The sequence below is a fragment of the Atractosteus spatula genome, unplaced genomic scaffold (genome assembly GCF_055471065.1).
Source record: "Atractosteus spatula isolate fAtrSpa1 unplaced genomic scaffold, fAtrSpa1.hap1 Scaffold_68, whole genome shotgun sequence".
Lineage (NCBI taxonomy): Eukaryota > Metazoa > Chordata > Actinopteri > Semionotiformes > Lepisosteidae > Atractosteus > Atractosteus spatula.
The window spans coordinates 160750-177296 of record NW_028296899.1 but is presented as its reverse complement, the minus strand read 5'-3'; the positions used below and the strand labels follow the sequence as shown (position 1 = coordinate 177296).

The following is a 16547-nucleotide window of genomic DNA, read 5'->3' as shown; positions in this document are numbered from 1 at the left end:
ACCCGAAGCAGGGCTAGACAGGATGTCGGAGCTGACCCTCAATCTGTAGTGCTTGGGTCACAGGGTTTTAACACCGATCTTGCGGAAATGCAGAAACAGGACCCAGCAATTGGGCTAATGTATCAGCATATCGCTGACCCAGTGCGTCAACCTCTTTCGGAGCAGGTGCTGAGCCAGTCTCCAGAGCTGAAGGAGCTGGCAGAGGTGAAAGACAACCTAAAAATTATAAAGGGGTTGTTGGTTTGTGTACCAGTTGCACAAGGTGTCCCAAAGTGGGTAGTTCCCCGCTGCCATCGGGGGGTCATGATCCAACACGCTCATGACGAGCCCTGTGGGGGTCACCGGGGAATCAAGGCCACGTACGACACTATCCAGCAGGTGGCATTCTGGCCTCACATGGGCCAAGACATCGCCGCGTATGTAAAGGGGTGTCTGACGTGTAGCCAGTTCCAACCATCACGGCCCTTGCACCGTGCACCACTCCAGAAAAAGGGCATGACATTCCCCTGGTCCAATCTACAAATGGATTGGGTGGGGCCGCTGGTGAGGTCATCCAGAGGGAACAAATATTTCCTCACGGTTACGTGTGCATTCACAAAATGGATTGAGTGCCTCCCAGCACCCAACGACACGGCAGAGACAACTGCAGTGCTGTTGGTGAACCATGTGTTCAGTCGATGGGGACTCCCCCTGACCGTGGACTCGGATCGGGGAACCCATTTCACAGCTACAGTAATGGCAACCCTGTGGAATATGCTTGGGGTCAAGGCCCAGTTGCATATCTCCTACCACCCTCAATCCTCGGGCCAGGCAGAAAGGGCAAACCGAACGGTGGTTAGTATGCTCAAAAAGTTTGTCTCCACCAGCAGTAGGGACTGGGACATTAAGCTGCCCCTGGTTCTGATGGCCATCCGAGCCACGCCCCATTGCTCTACGGGGGTCCCACCTTTTGAGATGATGACAGGTCGGAAGATGACTCTTCCCCTACACTGTCTTTATGGGGTGGAGGACCTGAGCACGACGGGGGCTGCTACGGCCCATCAGTATGTGTCAGCAAGCACATCTGCAGGCAACCTTTGCTTTTGCCCAGAACAATCTGGGAAGGAGTGCAGAGGGTAGGAAAGCATACTATGACCGAAAGGCAGTTAACCAGGAACTCCAAGTAGGAGACAAGGTCCTGTACTTCCAATTTGCCAAACCCACAGGGGTGGCCCGGAAATTCTTACCCAGTTGGACAGGACCCCACGAGATTGTCGATAAGGTATCACCGGTAGCTTATCGAATTCGGATTGAAAAAGGAAGGCAATCTCTGGTCTATAAGTGGGTGCATCGCAACCACCTCCGGTTGTATCGCCCACCTCAAATGGCGCCGGAGGACACAGAATAGGGTTAAAAGTCTAAACCCGATCAAGAGGGGGGTGCCCCTTTGTAGCTGCAGGTAGTTAGGTACTGTAGTGTAGGTCCTCCTAGGAAAATATATTCAAAATTATAGTGGAACTGTACCATGTGCCTCATCTGTGTTCCAGAATGGGAATCCTAAAACTGCCACGGCTGGTCCTGACAGTGCTGTGGATCGCTTCGACACAGCCCCTTGAAGTTGTGGAACCCGGTCCTCCTACCGGCATAGTCCTGCAGGACGCTCCCGGATTGTTGTTAACAAATTGCAGAACATATACTCAGCGAGTGTATGTGCGGCTGGACCCAAGTGATGTGTTTCGGAAGCACATCAACATGAACAGTAGGGTGTCCCATCATGGCAGGCAGTGGGCTAAGGATGCTGTATGGCATGCCCAGCTAGACACTATACACATGCTCCGCCAGCTGAGGAAGGCAACAGTCAGCCAGGAGGAGATGACAGGCCTCAGCCGCCCCAAAAGGTTCTTGGGGGGTCTGATTGCTGCGGCCTCCGCCGTGGGCTCGCTATTTTCAGCTGGTCTCTTTGCTGCTTACACTGTCACCCTGACCACCCTGAGAAGGCAGGTGTCTGGGTTACTTAAGGAAATGCCAGAAATTCAGGACAGGCTGTATCAACAGCAGCAGCGGCTGGAAAGCCTAGGGAAAACCTTACAGGGCACAATATTAGCAGTAAACCTTCATGCAGCAGTGTTAAATAACACCCTCCACACCGTGGGCAGGATTGTCGACGTGTTACAGTGGGATTATGCTTACGTGCAACAGGTCAGGATGCTGATGCAGGATTTGCTTAGGGAGCTTAGTGCCACCATAACTAGCTTAGCCATGGGACAGATTCCAACTTACTTGGTTCCACTGTCCTTAGTAGAAGAAGTACTTAGGACAACCACTTCTGAGATGGTGCAGCCATTACAGGTACATTTTGCATACAGTCTAGGCAGTGCCATTCCTATACATGTCAACCCTGAAGCCAAGGAAATAGGTTTCCTGTTGAACCTTCCCATCGTGAGTGGCAAGGATATCTATAGACTCAAGTCTATATCGAACGTTGGCTTCTGGAGGGGGGACATGCATGTGAAGTTGACCACCCCACCGCTCGTAGCTTACCAGGAGGATGATCCAAATTTGTATCTTGTTCCAAACCTGGAACTGTGTATATCAACCAAGGATATCCACTGGGTATGCCCAAGTAAGCCATTCCTTAGGGACACAACTCAGAGGTTGTGTGGTATCAGAAAGGGGGCTGCCACTGAAAAGTGTAAAGCCACAGTGACGAGCAAAAGTGAGGTTAACGAACCCCAGGTTGAGCAGGTGGGAAAGAAATGGCTGCTCAGCACACCACAGTTAACGGTTACAATAACATATGACAGGCATGATACAGCTACCGAAGTGCAGCTACCCAACCAAACAGTTTTTCTACAAGTTCCTGAAGGAGCGATAGTGCATCTCAACGATTTAGCACTGTATCACCTGGAGTCAGAACTATACGAAACGGAACTCGAGATTGTGGACGCTTTCAGAGGACACGGCATTGACTTGGATGAGAGAATCCAAGAGACAGTAAGTCTTGAGGGTGTACAGGTAGTCGAATTTGTTCTTAACGACACAAACTTAAAAACTACACTGGTAGGTCCCAAGCACAGTCGTTGTGGATCCTCTGGGGCGCTAGGAACAATAAACGTGGTCATCTTGACACTGCTGCTGGGTAGCTGGATCATGGCTGGGGTAATGTGTTGGATGCTGTTCTCTTGTATCAAAGCCTTGCGGGGTAGTTTGAATGAGACAAAGGGAGCAATGGTTTATCACCGAAATCAGGTAACCACTCCCAAACGTCTGCCTGCTGCAGAGCTATCCGATACTGATAGTGAACTGCCGGAAGTTTAAGGTCTAGAGCTAATGATGATGCCCAATGCCTCATTCCTAGGTACCTTATAACTGAGAGCAGGTATACGCAACGTTCTTTCCAACACTATTTCCTGTACAAATTCTCGAGAGGTAATGTGAATATTGGGTGGTAGAATCCACCGTGGTACAACAAACATCACTTAACTCTGTTTTTGTTTTGAAGGCAACAACGCCTCAGGACCTCGTGACCTTCAAAAAGGGGGGATATGTAGCGGCAATGCTTGTTAATAAGACAGAATTAAGCGTTGGTATGCTCCTAAAGGAGGCCCCATCTCACCCTCCATCTCTGTGGTGCAGCCACAGAGAAAGAATTCATGCAAGCTGATTTAAGATGTTTTTCTTTTGATAAGAAGCAAGCTCCCAGACGGGGATGCAATTAGCTAAGCCTGGCTATCATGATCAATGGTCATCCACTGGCGCCTATCTGTCTAGGGAGTGCCGAATGGACATCTGGACTGCATTTCTAAGTGTCAAGAGTAAGTGACTTATATCTCACCTTGACCAACCAATCAGGGACTGGCAGGGCGTGGTAATACCACGTGGGTCTCCAATGCCCGCCAAACTCTCAACCAATCAGCACACATCTGGGTCTTGATCAAAAAGGGAGCGCAAGCTCAGTTCTGGGCTCTCCTTGGCCATTTTCGCGCATCCTCAGAGACAATCACGTGACAACTGCTGTTGTCTGCAAAAGGACTTGGACTTTGTTCTAAGCGCGAGGCCGAGGATCCCGTACGTATTCAGAATTCTACCAACGTGAATGCTCCGCTTGATCAACGGCAGCCTACAGTTGGACCCTCGTCGACAACCTGAATAGCTTATTCAGAAGCAGCGCTGGACCGGGAACGAACCAGCTTCTTCCCAGGCAAAAGAGTGACTTGTGAGGACTCGCGGTCACACTCTGTGCATAGAGACTTTCTACTAGCCAGCCGGACTGCTGGTAGATCCCCTCGGAGCAACGACTGCCCTGCGCGCCGCAGTCAGATTCCTCCGGCCTTCCTACTCCGAGCTGCACCTCGACTGGTTGGCCGGTAGCCAGAGGACGCCGACACAACGCCCATTGGACAACCGCTGCAACAGAGCCTGTCAGCTGGTTTGGTGTTCGTGCCGGGAAATTCCAAATCCAAACACAGTGGATAAGTAAACCCCATGTTCTACATTGCGTCTCGAGAATTTAATTGTACCTCAACACAAGTTGTTATCAATTTAATTCATGAGTAATGTATTTACTTCCGAGTTTAGAGTAACAGTGGGTAATAACACTGATTAGCGATTTGGTAACCGAACGATATATATTGACATATATTCTCTGTTGTGTATCTCTTTGTGTTTGCATCTCTTCGAGATTATATACCTTGTATATTGATAACCCTCACAGTAAGGTCTGCCGCTCGTATCCAGGCAGACTAGTATATGTTTGGTGCACAGTTTATATTAATAAATGTATCTCGTGTATTGAACCCGTGTGTGTGCGTTGTTAGTTGTTCTGACGATTGATTTTCTAAAAGCCCCAACGAACAACCTCGTGATTACTGCTACAATTGATAATTGTCTCAGTAAACCCATCAAACCACTACACTATCAAGACCAGCCATACACAGTACAGTTTATGTACATACAGTAATGTTTATGTTCCTAAATTAATATCGTTTATGACCTTCAGATGCGTTATGCTCCTCTTCTTTTTATGCTCAGCTACTAAAATTTCCCTTTAGTGGTAAAATTCCATATAAATATTCAAAACTAAGCGGATTGAAATGTGCACAGTAAAGACATTAGATGATGAAATCTTTTCACTACCAACCAATGCACCACGAGTGCCCCTGTCGGTCATTTTGGCCAGCCAATCACTTACCGCGGTGCCCTACGGTGCCCTGCGGGTTGGTTACTGTACCACGGGTTTTTACCGCTCATTTTGAATGGCTGCATCTGTAGGTTGTCTCTCGCAGTGTTCAGGAATTGCATTCCGAAACTGAGTCAGATCAAAAGTTGTAAGAAAAGCACCTATGGTGTCGGTTCTAACAGCTTTATTGATTCGATGTTAAAGGCCGGAAATGGGGCACAAGGCACGCGACCGCAAAAAGCGTCGCCATCTGCTTCCAGCTGCAAAATGCCGTTTGCGGACGCTGAAGCATTTGAACTTGAACTTTATTGCCATATGTAACCGGTACTGGTACAATGGAATTCTTACTTACAGAAGGTCTCTCGATTGTAAAACAAGTGTAAAAAACAAGACAAAGTGCAAACAGTGCATCAAGACAATGTACAAACAAACAATAGACAATGTGCAAGTAAACATGTAGACATCTCTTTCCAAGGCAGCGGGTACAAGCGATCTCGCGTTTTAAAACCACCAGGAAAAGCAAAAAGGCACTTTTCCTTGCTTGCGCCGGCACACAACGACGTGAGGAGGACACCGTAGTCAGCAGGATTCGAACTTGCGCGGGGAGACCCCAATGGATTTCTAGTCCATTGCCTTAACCACTCGGACACGACTACAGCGCGCGCCGCCATTGCTGCGTTCTTGCTACAATCTCACATGGATCGCGAGGCGCCGGCGGAAACCTTTTTCAAAGTCGTTCTCCATTAAAAAAAAAACCTTTCCAAAATACAAGCCTTGCAGACAGACACACCTCAGAGGACTTAAGGGTTGCTTCATGTGGGAATGATAAAGTCTCCCCGTCCGGACAGGAAAATGGCACTTTGTTAGACACAAAAAAACAATCAACAACAGACAAATGTCTACAAGCATTTTAGAAGCCGCTCTTGAAATAGCTCTTACATTCGTGTTAGACGCAGGAATCGCCTTTTTATTGACGCTCTTACGAACGCCATGGAAAGCAAAACAAAGCAAAGCAGAGCAGAACAAAACGAACAAAATAAAACCCTCACGTCCTGCACTTGAATATAATGCCGTTACGAGCCGAAGCGGTATTGGACGTCATCCTAGCACTGCAACCCGGGGCGTACGGTATATGGGAACGAGCACACGTCACGAATTGTCTCTAATCACTCTCTGCACTGTAAGGCGCCTTGAAGCGTGCACCCTCAGCATTCATCTTTGCGCATCTGTGAAAGGTAAACTCTTGAGCAAACTCTGAACCAGACACTCAAACTCCAGCTAGCATTAGGGGTAGCATTCCCACGCTACTTGAACACTTTGTTTACGCTCAGTGCTGGATTTTGGGAACTTTAGGACGAGTGGGACTTTTCTTCTATCTGTCAATTCGTTTTGTTTTGGAGACTCTTGGCTGTCTGTGTTGTATAGTGCAGCTTAAATAAAACGTTTTCGAAAACTGTGCCGGCTCAAAAGTTGTAAGAAATCCTCTCCAGCTCTTTTAAGTCTCTTCAGTTTTGTCATTTAAAGTGAAACTAGATGTATAACTGGAGCCTCACTTATGCAAATGGTGAGGCTCCAGTTCGACATCTAGTTTTACTTTATATGACAGAAGTACGTCAGACTGCGCCGGACTGGGGGATCACTTCCGGTTATTTTTACCATCTTAAACATTTGAAATCCTCCCCTAGGCAATTGTGACACTTCATCTTGGCTCCACCTAGGACACTCTTCAATCTTCCATCACTTCTCTCTTCTCCCGCAACACTCTCGTCTGTCGGTAGTATGTGGCGTCTTTGCATTACCACCAATCTCACCACAGCAAGAAAGGAACAGGTTTTGGCAAGAGAGGAGGAGACTGCCTGGCCCAAACAGGGATCGAACCAGAGACTTTGGCGTTACTAGCACCACGCTCAAACCAACTGAGCTAACAGGCCTTGTTCTCACTGTCCTCTCTGTGCTGCAAAAAATGGAATTCAGGGAAGTTTCTTTTGTCCTTCTTTGAATAGAAAGCCCTGCAATTCAGTGTACGGGCTTTCTCGTGCTGTTTAATGGTTCTTCAAAAATTCAAATTCAAATCCTACACTGGCCTGAAGTGCCCCCCCATTTCACAGCATTTTTCAGCTGATTTAAATGTACCTAAAGGAGAAGCATTATTGAAGACCATCAATTACCAAGAGCTTTTGTCAAAGGTTTTGGTGGTCACTTTTAATGACCACAGAGAGCTATGACCTCGGTTTTACATCTCATCCAAAAGACAGCGCCTTTTTACCACACAGCGTCTCCGTCACTATACTGGGGCATTGGGACCCGCACAGACGTCAGGGTGAGCGTCCCACCGCTGGCTCCATTAACACCGCTTCCAGCTGTAAGCTTTGCTTTTCCCTGTAGGTCATCCTCATCCGGGTACTATCCTGGCTCACAGCTTCTAAGCTTCAGTGGGTTTTCAGTTGCGAGTTGAAAGGGGATGCAAGTGATGGAGCCGCTCGCTGCAAAAGCCACTGCATTGGCCAGGAATCGAACCCGGGCCTCCCGCGTGGCAGGCGAGAATTCTACCACTGAACCACCAATGCACGCTGCAAGGGTCTACAAAAAAGACGCTTTTTTACCACTCTGTGCTGGATGTTGGGTCCCAAGGGAACTTCTGGACGAGTGAGAATTTTCTGCTATCAAAATTTGGTTTCGGAGACTTTTGGCAGCCTACAGATGCAGCCATTCAAAATGCGTGGGCGATACCGCATTATTTTGCGGTACGCTGTACGCAGTCTACCGCAAGCTACCGGTAAATACCGCGAGTTACCGTAAATTCTCCTATAATACGACAAGCAAAATAATAGTATCCGGAATTTCCGCAAGGTGGAGCTAATAAAGCTCAACCTCTCATGTTTGAGCTGTGGCCAAAGTCTTTAACGAAGATATTACTAATAGTATTAATAATGAATGACCTTGGACAAGCTGTAAGTGTAAACTCAAAGTATTGCCCTGGTCAACATTCTTTTTTTCATTGACCGTCTTTGTAAAAGTAACACCACAGCATTTCGCAATCACGCATTTGTTTCCAATCATGCAAAGTACAGTAATTTTTGAGAATCGATTCACCATGCCTTTCACATGCTCATAAAAGAGATTGATTTAGGAACATAAACATATTACCGTATGAAAACTGTACTGTATACAATATGTATATGTATATTTAATGTCTTAACTGTGCCCGTTTAAGTATTGAATATTCATATCTGATTTTACCACTGAAGGGAAATCTTAGTAGCTGAGCATAAAAAGAATAGGAGCATACTGCAACGCGTGTGAAGGCCATAAACGATATTAATTTTGGAACATAAACATAGAGTATATGGCTGGTCTCGGTACTTTAAAGAAAACATACACGAAACATGGTTTCATTATGACCAGAATCGGTCTTGAGATATTTTTAACTTGATTTACAGTATTTGAGAGGTATGTCTTAACACCGATACTACAGTGCTTAAGTACTGCTCACGTATATGTTTCTAGGTTTATATTATGCATTTCATACGGTCAAATTACTTTTGAGCAACTAATAAGAAGCGCGAAACGGTATGCGTTTTAGTTTCGTTTTGTGCTGGGACCCGTGGATTGATTAGAGATATCAAGTACATACAAGTCATTTTTTAAATGTTGTAGTTCGTCTTGAAAAAATGTTACGAGTACATCATCTATCAACAATTACACAGGTCACAACATTTTGGTTACGTAATATTATTTTCTAGATTTCACGTTGTGAATATATGATTTGGGCAAACAGAGCCGCAAAGAAGTACATTATGGGTTGTTGTTGTTTTTTTTGCAGTTTTATCTAGAACAAGCGATGCTTAAACCTTTGTCTGATTCTTGTGAAACTATCCACACGACAGTTACAGGACCTAGGAGTTGACTTCAGTGATGTCACTGATGGGATGTTTCTAAAAATCCATCCTCTGTAAAACGTCTTCTCTAGTTGTCCTGCATATGTATTCGCTAATGAAGCTGTGTGTTCTGAGCCTGGATCTCTACATTTCTGTATGAACCAGCTTAGAGGGCTAAAGACAGCTTGTGTTTAAATTGAGTGTAAGGCAATTTATGCTTCTAAAGTCATGGTCAGCATTTATTATTGTACTGTGCTGTAAACTTGTTCTGTGCCTAGTCACATTATTTTATAGCGTTTTTATAGTGTTATCAAATCCGGTGGCGCTGTGTGTTAGTTTCCTGACTCCCATGTCACATGGTCTGTGATTGAAACCTGTGAAACCGGTTTAATTCGTCACAGCCAGCACTCCGGCAGAGAGGGGGTTGTACTCGTAAAGTAGAAGCAGGCGAGATTTCCAGCGAAAGACACCTCCCCCCCACCCTCATACGATTCAAATTGTTGTAATGTTTCATAGCCATTCAGGGATGCCAAATATGTAACGTTGTGGCTCTCTGAAGGCACTAGTTCTGTAGGGTTTGGGCATTTACTGAGACAATTATTAATTGTAGCAGTAAATCTCAAAGTTGATTCTTTTGATGGCTTTAGAATCCAACCATGCGACATAACTCAAACAACGCACACGCACAGGTACTAATACACGAGGATACATTTATTAATACATAGAATATGCATGTAAACCTAACAGATCTTATCGAGAGGGTTATCAGAATACAAAAGGTATATATTCAATCAGTTACAAAGAGTTACATATATCAAGAGGACATACGTTCAGTATATCATTCATTAAGACCGTTTCGTAAAGTGAACTTGGTTACAACTTCTACATTAGATACCCAAAACAAGTACATAACTCTTAGGAATTAAATTGATATCAACTGGTTGGGATAACAATTGAATTCTCGAGCTGTAATGCATTGAAGTTGAATACTCATCCAATTTCTGGGGATTCAGATCTCCTGCGGGCACAAAGAAACAGTTGCAGGCTGTTGCTGTCCAATCCGCGCTGTCTGGCTCGGTGCCAGGTTGTGTTGTGCGGCTCGCGACAGTGCGCTGCTGATGCTCACTGACCGGCTAGTTAGTGTTGGTTTTAACTAGCAAAGTTTGTGCACAGGAGAAAAGATGACTGTGGGTCCCAGCAAGTCAGGAAGAGGACCGGTTCGCTCCTGACGAAGAGCTAGTTCTGAATAGTGATTCAGCTGTCCACAGTTCTGACCTGTTCACGAGGCCTGCTGCTGGTTACTCTCTGGCAACCTCCACTCTAGACTCTTAGAACAAAGGAAAGTTCTGGCACTCGGACACACTGGCCGTTCCGTGGTTGTCCGGGCTGAGTTTCAGGATGGTCAGGAGGCGTGCTGCGAGAATGTCCTGCCCTTGGGAGCCTTCTGCTCCTGGGCCGTCCTGCCCTGGAATTCTCCTTTGAATTCCCTTTAGAACAGTCCACAGAATCCTCTCCAGAATCTTACTGAATCTTACTGAATCTCCCCTTCTGAATCTCCAGGCCTGTGTTGCCTGTTTTTACCTGGAGGACCTTCAGCTCGTTGATTGGCTGAAAGTTCCATGGGCATCAGAGTCCCACGTGGGTTACTCAGCCCTACCAGTCCCTGATTGGTTGATCAAGGTGAGATATGAGTCACTTACTCCTGACACTTAGTAATGCAGTCCAGATGTCCAACTGGCACTCCCTAGACAGATAGGCGCCAATGGATGACCATTGATCATGATAGCCAGACTTAGCTAAGTGCATCCCCCTTTGGGAGCTGTCCTAGGAAACCTTAAATCACCCTGCACTAATGGTCTCTCTGTGGCTGCACCACAGAGATGAACAGAGAAATGGGGCCTCATTTGGGAAGCTCAGAAACACTTAATTCTGCCTTATTATTAAGCCTCGCCGCTACATATCCCCCCTTTTTGAAGGTCACGAGGTCCTGAGGCATTGTTGCCTTCAAAACAAAACAGAGTTAAGTGATGTCCCTTGCCATTAGAACATTAATCTTAAATGTCCACATTACTCCTCGAGAATTCATACCAGAACCAGCATTGGATACAAACAGGATGAATAACATCTGGAGTATGTATAAACACGGTAGGAGACATTATCTAAGTCTAGGAATTACACATCAGGAAGCTCACTGTCAATATCTGATACCTCTGTAGTAGATATTTGGGGAGAAGTCACTTCCTTTCTTTTGACATGCTACCTTTGACTCATTCATGCTACCCAGAGTACATCTTGATGTAAGAGTACAGCTTTCAGAGTACACTGTCAGTCATTATCCAGCTTCCCAGCAGCAGTGTTACAATAACACCGGTTCCTGTTCCCAGCCCCCCTGATGAACCACAACACCTGTGTTGGGCACCTGCCAGGGTGGTTTGGAGGTTTGTTCCATTAAAGCAAACTCAACTACCTGTACCTCTTCAGGGCCTACTGTTTCTTGGATTTCTATCCAATTCAATAGTGTGGCACCTGAAGGTATCCATGACCTCAAGTATGGTCTTATGTTGTCTGGTTCCAGACAGTACAGTGTTAAGTCACCAAGCTGTACTATGGCCTCCTCGGGAACTTACAGGAAACTGTTTGGTTAGGTAGCTGCTTTGTGGTAGCTGTATCATACCTGTCACAAGTCATAGTGTCAGTTAAATGTGGTGTGCTGACCAGCCATTTACTTCCCACCTGCTCTTCATGGGGTTCATTAACCTCCCTCTGCTCGTTAGTAGCTTTACACCCTTCATTGGTGAATCGTTTAGACACAGCCAATGGATAGCTTTGGTAGCCATACCCATCTCAAGATTTGGAACCAAATTCAATCTTGGATTGCCTTCTGGGTGAGCTATGAGCGTTGGGGTTAATGTCACATACTCCTCTACTGAGAAGAGTGGAATCAAGTGGGTTGGGATTTTGTGCCGTGGTTAGACTGGCTACAGTGGCACCAAGCTCCCTTAACAGGTCTTGTGTCAACATTCTGGCCTGTTGCACACAAGCATAAACCCACTGTATAACACCAACAATCATGTCCACTGGTTGGGGAATAAGGTTTAACCCTGTTGCATAGGAAGTTGCCTGTAGGATTTTCCCTAAGCTTTCCAACTTTTGCTGCTGTTGATACAGTCTGTCACTACCTTCTGGCATCTCTGACACCTGCCTTCTTGGGGCAGTCAGGGTGAGAGTGCCAGTAGCACACAAACCTACCAGAAAAAGCAAACGTGCAACAGTGGCGGCAGCAATCAGTCCTCCCAAAAGTCTTTTCGGGTGGCTGACCCCAGTCATCTCCTTCTGAGTGACTGTTGTCTTTCTAAGCTGGCGCAGCATGTACATGGTGTCTTTCTCAGTATGCCATGTGGCATCTTGGGCACCAACATCCTGGAAATCTGGGGAGATCTGACGCAGCGGCTGATGCTGCTCCTCCATTTCCAGGGCATCTGCTTTTTCGATTTGTTCATGCCTGTGCTCTAGGAAACCTGCAGGGGGCGGTGCAGCGGTGGAGCATGCCTGACCCTTGGCTGAGTGGTCATCTGGAGCACCTGAGTGATCTGGGATTGTTACCCCATTCTCACTGTTCAGGTCCACCCTGCACACTTCCTGATTGAGGAATCCCTCTATCGGCATGTTTACAATCGTTCGCTGGGCGTGGGTGTAGGACACCTGCTCGCTCCCCCCTTCCCTCGCTAGGGGTTCAGGGAGCTGCCCCAGCACTGGGATAGCTAGTTCATTGTCTTTGAACTTACTATCACCCACCAGGCCCATGTCAGTGCAGGCGGGGATTCTGACACCCCTCTTTGCGATGTCCTGCACTGGCAGGCGGGTGACTTGACCATCCAGCTCCAGTCTGGCTGAACCACTGTTGGTCAGACTCAGACTGACAGACTGAGCTGGTGGCTGTAAGAAAACCGGCTCGGCTTTCATTCCCTGTCCCTTCTGGGGGACTGGGTGTGTTGGCAACCCTGCCGTTGAGGCAGGAACAATCAGGTCAGTCTCACTCACTACCTGGTAGTTGTGAGAAATAATGTTACCTGACTGCAGGTTCCCTGGGTCACAGCAGAGGGAATCGGCATCTGGGATCAGGTGTGTCCACAGCGCAGTAGTCTCAGCGTCCAGCTGGACCTCCTGTCTAACCTGTGAATGTTGCACCAGGGGCACCTGGTGGTGGCCCTGTGACAGCTGCTCAAGCAGATCCTCACTAATAGAGGACCTCTCAGGGCTAAGGGTGAGGGCTACATCACCAACCTGCTCTCCTGCCATCTGGATCCCTTCCACCACTGCGGGGTGGTGGTCCTGACCCCTCTTGGGTGCCAGGGTGCACAGGGAAAGCTCCTTTTCATCGCCAGGTGGGGAGATCTGCTCCTCTTTAGGGATGTAAAAGGGGTGTGCTTTACCTGGTGGATCAGGCGGCTGCTTGGAGCACCGCTCCTGTGGCATGGAGGCTGTTGTGACCTTGGCCAGGGCACGACTTCCCTGTATATCTGGGAAACAAGATAATATTTTTATTTCTTGTCCAGAGGGAACAGAAGGAATCTCCGCATAGGCTTCTGTGTTCGGTGGGCACTGTGTGAGCACAGTCTGCCTCTTGGCCCCCCTTTCCTTCTGTACAGAAGGCTTAGGAGCCTTGACCTGTTTCCACACTTTGCCTTTCTGGTGATCCACCAAAGGTTCCACTCTGAGTCACATGCCCTTTTCTTTTTCAACCCGTTTGAGCTTGCCGTGTGACATCAAACACCTTTCAACCTCAGTGTCAATCAGTGTCTCACTGGGTAAGACATCTCCCATGGCAGCCTTGAGGTAAAAGCTTCCTGCTTTTCCTCTGTGTTTTACTGCCTGCTCTGTGACTTCAGGGGTGGAGTCAGCACTCGCTTGGGAGTGGCTGGCCTCATCCAGGCAGGAACCCTTCCGCTCAATCAGATAGACTGAGGGAGTGGGAGGGGGCGGGTCTCCGCCTCCTCCAGTGGAGAGTATCAGCTCATTCACGCTTCCGGCAGCCTTGGGGAGCGGTTGTCCCTGTCCTAATAAAGCTTGTTCAAGCCTGGCCAGGCGGGTGGCTACTGAATCCTTTTGTTCAGCTTTTTCTAGCCCTTTCCCTCCCCCGGTGCTCTCATGGCACTTAGGACGCTGGGTGCGGTCCTGTGTGCCTGCTTTGGAACGGGGCTTAGCCAGCTCAGGAGCCTGTGCTCCTTCGAGCAGGGGGGAATTAACCCTGCTGGCTCTGACGGCGAACACAGTCGCTTTAGCAGCTTTTTGCTCAGAGCGACTTTGGACATCATACTCCCAGGCTTTCTGCACGAATCTCTTAATATCAGTCATTTTCATGGTCTGTGCATCTTTATGCATTAAGATCATCTTTCTGACTGATGGGTGGAGATTCGCAATGAATAAACCCTTGAAATGTGTGTTCTCTTCGCAACCCTCATCATTTCGCCCTGCAAAATAAGTTCGTCTAAGTCTCTCGTAATATTCGCGAGGGGACTCTGCTCTCTCGTGCTTAATGTTAAGGGCGGCGGCTATCGCGGCAGTCGGGTCAATAAACGCACTGTATTCTTCGATAAGTGCTTGACACAGCTCTTCAAAGTCATTACAGACTTCTTTCATCTGCCTAGCCATCCACTCATGTACGGCTCTGCTGGTAGTTTTCCTGACCAGAAACACTTTCTCCTGTTCTGTGGCGTTTGGCAGGTACTGCAGGGTATACCTGAGGTCCTGAATATAACTCTCGATATTATTCTCTGACACTGCGGGGTCAAATCTCTCTATGTCCTTCGCTAGCTCTCTCAGAGAATGGAGGTTTATTCTCCTAGCTTCTCCGCTGACGGAGATATGACGGAGATCGTGGTCAGACTTGTCACTGCTAGAGAGAGTGCTTAATAGCGACTCGAATTCAGACCTTTTAGCAACCATCGTTAAACTTAAAGAGTATTACTTTTCAGTACGAAATCACAGTTTTACCACAGAAAACCACAAGATCAAGTATGCAATCAACCCGGTAGATTGCAAAAGATCACAAAACAATCAAGCACTGCTTAAAGAGCAAGGGGAACTTTTTTCCTTTCGGCTTTCAGCACACTGTATTGTCGTGTATGAAACCCGCGGCGTTTTATATGAATTATTCCGCTTGGTTGATTCATTTCAGTCTTGCCACGCCGGTCCAGGGACGCCAAATATGTAGTGTTTCATAGCCGTTCAGGGACGCCAAATATGTAATCATAGTGGCTCTCTGAAGGCACCAGTTCTGTAGGGATTGGGCATTTACTGTGACAATTATCAATTGTAGCAGTAAATCACAAAGTTGATTCTTTTGATGGCTTTAGAATCCAACCATGCGACATAACTCAAACAACGCACACGCACAGGTACTAATACACGAGGATACATTTATTAATACATAGAATATGCATGTAAACCTAACAGATCTTATCGAGAGGGTTATCAGAATACAAAAGGTATATATTCAATCAGTTACAAAGAGTTACATATATCAAGAGGACATACGTTCAGTATATCATTCATTAAGACCGTTTCGTAAAGTGAACTTGGTTACAACTTCTACATTAGATACCCAAAACAAGTACATAACTCTTAGGAATTAAATTGATATCAACTGGTTGGGATAACAATTGAATTCTCGAGCTGTAATGCATTGAAGTTGAATACTCATCCAATTTCTGGGGATTCAGATCTCCTGCGGGCACAAAGAAACAGTTGCAGGCTGTTGCTGTCCAATCCGCGCTGTCTGGCTCGGTGCCAGGTTGTGCTGTGCGGCTCGCGACGGTGCGCTGCTGATGCTCACTGACCGGCTAGTTAGTGTTGGTTTTAACTAGCAAAGTTTGTGCACAGGAGAAAAGATGACTGTGGGTCCCAGCAAGTCAGGAAGAGGACCGGTTCGCTCCTGACGAAGAGCTAGTTCTGAATAGTGATTCAGCTGTCCACAGTTCTGACCTGTTCACGAGGCCTGCTGCTGGTTACTCTCTGGCAACCTCCACTCTAGACTCTTAGAACAAAGGAAAGTTCTGGCACTCGGACACACTGGCCGTTCCGTGGTTGTCCGGGCTGAGTCTCAGGATGGTCAGGAGGCGCGCTGCGAGAATGTCCTGCCCTTGGGAGCCTTCTGCTCCTGGGCCGTCCTGCCCTGGAATTCTCCTTTGAATTCCCTTTAGAACAGTCCACAGAATCCTCTCCAGAATCTTACTGAATCTTACTGAATCTCCCCTTCTGAATCTCCAGGCCTGTGTTGCCTGTTTTTACCTGGAGGAACTTCAGCTCGTTGATTGGCTGAAAGTTCCATGGGCATCAGAGTCCCACGTGGGTTACTCAGCCCTACCAGTCCCTGATTGGTTGATCAAGGTGAGATATGAGTCACTTACTCCTGACACTTAGTAATGCAGTCCAGATGTCCAACTGGCACTCCCTAGACAGATAGGCGCCAATGGATGACCATTGATCATGATAGCCAGACTTAGCTAAGT

General features: G+C 47.2%; 1 non-coding gene across 1 annotated transcript; it reads right to left on the bottom strand.

The window, feature by feature from the left end:
• Positions 1 to 7654: 7654 nt before the first annotated feature.
• trnag-gcc (transfer RNA glycine (anticodon GCC)) lies at positions 7655 to 7725 on the bottom strand. The gene has a single exon. It is a non-coding gene; the product is annotated as a tRNA-Gly (tRNA).
• Between the last annotated feature and the right edge of the window lie 8822 nt (positions 7726 to 16547).